Source organism: Palaemon carinicauda, chromosome 8 (genome assembly GCF_036898095.1).
Source record: "Palaemon carinicauda isolate YSFRI2023 chromosome 8, ASM3689809v2, whole genome shotgun sequence".
In the NCBI taxonomy this organism is placed as follows: domain Eukaryota; kingdom Metazoa; phylum Arthropoda; class Malacostraca; order Decapoda; family Palaemonidae; genus Palaemon; species Palaemon carinicauda.
The window spans coordinates 33188293-33193037 of NC_090732.1; positions in this window are offsets into that span (position 1 = coordinate 33188293).

A 4745-nucleotide genomic window follows, 5' to 3' on the forward strand; every position below is an offset into this window, starting at 1 on the left:
AAGGATTTTAATACGTAATATGTGAACAACAAGATCACCCCGATAAAATTTACCACTATTATATACATTGTTTTTACTTAATTGTCAGGACAGATCTAAAAACAATAATATGCCTATCAATGGTCCACAAATAGCATGAAAATTAACCGGGATATATTTATGTATTATGTGCACAGATAAAAAGAAAATATGAGATTGTGTAAAATATGAGCTCTCTTACCTTGACGAATATATGAAGTGGTCTATTTTATGTATCCTTTCAAAAGAGGACATTAGATCCACAACAGAAATAATACTAAGATTTAAAGCAAGTGTTTCTGCTGTTTTGTGCAAAGTGCCAAACAAATTATCCATGAAAGTTCCGTTGACGTAAAGTATTTTTGATTGCATCATTATTTTTCGTTTTCCTTCAACGAAAAGAAACAAGCACCAAGAGACGTAAAGTTTCTAACAAGCATGAGATAATTAAGGCCATGTTCTCCGGAGAAAAATAAAACGTAATACTGCTTGTTTTATTTTCTTAGACTTTTATGAGTGCGAACAAGCACATATAAAGTTAACAAAACGGTGTTATCTATAAAGTGTGATATGTTTCTGAAGTTCAGTGATGACAAGACAGAATCTCATTGGTTTTAGGGAATGTTTAGAATATCTTGAGAGAGAGAGAGAGAGAGAGAGAGAGAGAGAGAGAGAGAGAGAGAGAGAGAGAGAGAGAGAGAGAGAGAGAGAGAGAGAGAGAGAGATGATGATGTTGGAATCACCAAGTTGAATGAGATTTATTAATGCAAACTCGAATTTGAAATAATGAGAGTTATCAGCGCGTAAGATCACCCATTCATCACATTTTTTATCTGTAAACTGTCACTCCTCCAAAACGAATGAATACGAAAATTGATAGATAGCTGCAATATTTTAGATAAGTTTGAAAGAATATCATTTCTGTGATCAAGATGCATTAATTAAAACAAAATGTTTTACGTTTTAATGAGGTTTTTGTTGTTAGTAGATTCTATAAATATTCAGAATGAGATTATGTTTCTGAATACCCATATGTATCATCATAACCAGGTATTTATATGGAACATATCAGAACTATGAAATAAATTTATACACATTCTTCAACAAAATAAACAAAAAAGCAAAGAAAATGAAGGCAAGCCTTCGTGTATTAGCGCCTCTTTTGAAACATAACTATTATCATGAAACTTTCTATAATTATTTGACTGAGAAAAAAAAAAAAGACGAAGGATAATGGTCAGTATGTCACCATAATATTTGTTTCTTGTAGTCTCTTCTCACAATCCATTTTCATATTCTCTCTAAACTTCCTACCGAAATCGTTATAAATGATGCAAATTAAATGTATGTTATTCTCTAAAACATTATGCTCCATCTTAACTTGTTCTGCATAAAGTTGCAGTGTAGTCAATAACTTATCCATGAACTGGACATTATTCCTTGACAGTTCTGCTCAATTAGCTCATTGTGCATGCTGTTTAGTATAAAGTCTGCAACAAAATATAACAAATTGACATTTTCTAAATATTTCATTCTTAACCTTTCCATTGGGGCTTGTAGTATTTTTGCTTCAGCAACAATGGTGCTGAAAGATAATAATAATAATAATAATAATAATAATAATAATAATAATAATAATAATAATAATAATAATAATAATAATAATAATAATAATAATAATATAATAATTATTATTGTTTAATGAAACACTGAAAAAAAAGTAAATCAGACAATGACTAGGTTAAGAAAAATTTAGAAACAAAATGGACTAAAATTACATAGAAAAATCAGACTATATATCAGTTAAGTGAGATCGGGGTTACAGTAATAGACATGAGTCGCGGTATGATAATGAAACAATATTAAACAGATTTTGTAGATTTGGGAACAAAGCCTTCAGATGACCATTGGGAGTAAAATAGCAGGAAGGGACTAGAAATTAAACTATAAGAGATATTACTCGAGTGCTATAAGTGGATGACATCATGGTGAGGGGTGGATAGAGATGGATTGGGCCTGCTCTTCGCACTCCCAATAGAGATTAGTTCACCAAACTTTCATCTGGGTTCCACAAGGGACTAGAAGAGTTGGGAGACCCACACCTACATGGCTGACGGCTTTGAAGCGTGAAGTAGGAAATGATGCATGGAGAAGTATTGATTTAAAAGCTCAAGACAGAGACGACTGGCGAAATCTAACCGATGCCCTTGGCGTCAATAAGCGTGGGAGGATATGATGATAATAATGAAGATGATTATGATGATGATGATGGTGGTGCTTATAGTTATTTTCATTATTATTAATATTATTATTGGGTGGGTTTATTTAGTATTGTTATTCATTATAGCTTGTATTTTCATTTGGTTATTATCTATTATAATCGAAATTGTAACAACGATAACCACCATTGGTGGTATTATGCAGATAAGAAAATAGTCTGCAAGACCCCGGTGGAAGATATCACGTACCAAGGAAGGAATTTACATTTTAAGATATATTCTTCTCCAGGAAGAGAAAAGGCAGGTCATGTTCGTCGAGGTGGCACATCTCTTTCTCGGTTCTAGAAAGAAACCATAAACATAAGCCTGACAACCTAATCCTTTTCCTAATAGAAAAGAGACATCTTCCAGGTGGTGGGTAGTATATAGATATATATTGTCAATCGTTCAACAATAGGAAGAATGATAAAAACCAATGAGAATATGAAATATCTTTGATCATATCAATAGTGAAGGATTATCTTCACAATCATATATTTGAAGGTACATTTACAGTACAACTGATATTTCATCATTATCATTATCACAAATGGTATGAATGTAATTATTATTTAAAACCTCCTTATGAATAGTGTGATGCATGTGCAAGAAGCAACGCATATACAAAAGAAAAATGAATGCTCTCTCTCTCTCTCTCTCTCTCTCTCTCTCTCTCTCTCTCTCTCTCTCTCTCTCTCTCTCTCTTCTACACAGCACAGATAGTAATGTCTGTCGAACCCCAGGCAACATAAACAACGAAAACTGTTGAATATAACACATGCGAAGTTTGATTTTATTTTATTACCAATGTTTTATTGTTAATTTTTTATGGGAAAGTAATCCCTACATACCTGCCTCACTGTACCTAACTTTACGCTGCAAGCAGCTCTCAATCTACACAACAAAAGCTGCTGAATGTACATAAGCTAATAGTGTCTCTATTGCCATCACTGTTCGCATAAATGCCCGTGTTTCTCGTTAAATAAACCATTTGTCTAGCAGCTCTTGTGTTATTCATATATATTCATGGCTCACCTCATTTGTGAACATGAAGTAACTTTTTGCCCACCATCTCCCAGCTCACCAACTCACCGCTTTGTCTGCTATATCCTCCGAAGAGGTCCACTGATTCCTATCTCCATGCTCCCTCAGAAGCCCCGGTAAAATTCCACCCTTCACCATTAGAGATGCGTTTGCCTGATTCCAATGCACCAAGGGCGTTACCCGCTTAAACAGCGAAGCAAAATAGTTCCTCTTGCGATCCCATGTGTAGCCCAGATATTTAAGCTCTCTTAACAATCGTTGGTGGATCGAAAGGTGTAGCTTAGCCTCAGAGATATGGTCTTCATTACTCACCAATGCTTTTCTGTAGACAGTTCTCTTCGCCAAGTAACTCTACTTTGAGGCTCTGGGTACATCACCTACCCAAAACTCGGTGAGCCACCTTTTCCAATAACAACACCTACCCATGAGGGAGTTGATGACTTCAATCTATGCCAGCACAAACTCGCACCCTCAACAGCTAAGGCATAACATCCCTCGCCCTCTGTTTTGCTAATTCCACTCCAGATTCTGGGCTGCTGCAAAGAAATTTTTTGAACTAATGTTAAAGATAAAAACATAATCGATGGCTTTTCCATTTACTAATACCTTCTTTGTGAAATGATTCAGGAATTGATGTGAACATCCTGTTAAATACCGGGGCATGTCGATCCCTACTGCCGCATTTACTCTTAAACGAATGGTGACGTTAGTAAGTCTGCTGATATAAGCCTCGAGGTGTTAACGGATCTGATATGCCTACTCATTGTTAAGAGACATCGACAATGTCATTTGGGGGTGAAGGTACCAGTGAAATTTCTTCATCGCCAATGTTATACTGATTCTCATTGGTTTAAGTTTTCTCGCCTATTTCTACATCCTAATTGACGGTGCACATCAACGTTTACACCTTTATCACCTGCTTCTTCCGACCTCTGTCTCCACATCAGCTCACTCACAGATCCCTACACCTACCTCCTCACTTTATATCCTAATATCTTATATCCAGAATTATGCCAGGCACCAACAATTCCCAACAAGAACGGTATTTATCACCATGTGAGGAAGATAGGGTCTCTGGTGTTTCAAGATTAGGAGGTTTCTTAGCAGACCATTGACAGCTGTTAAACGCATATTCATGGAAATGTAAGAAATAGATCTTTTTCCAAATTCCTCAAGCCCCTACATATCGTCCTGGAAAAGGATGGATCCCCACACCCGTATGGTAATTGCAGGCATCTTAATATGCAGCGGGAACTAACTTAATACTCCTCCCTAATATCACCGACATCAACACCTACCTTCACAGTGATAAATGGTTTACTCCCTTGACCTTCTGTAGAGGTATTATTAGGTGTCCGTGAACCAAAAGGATATGTCAAAGACTGTAATCACAATTACCTGCTTTGGCACATGTACTTTTGATTA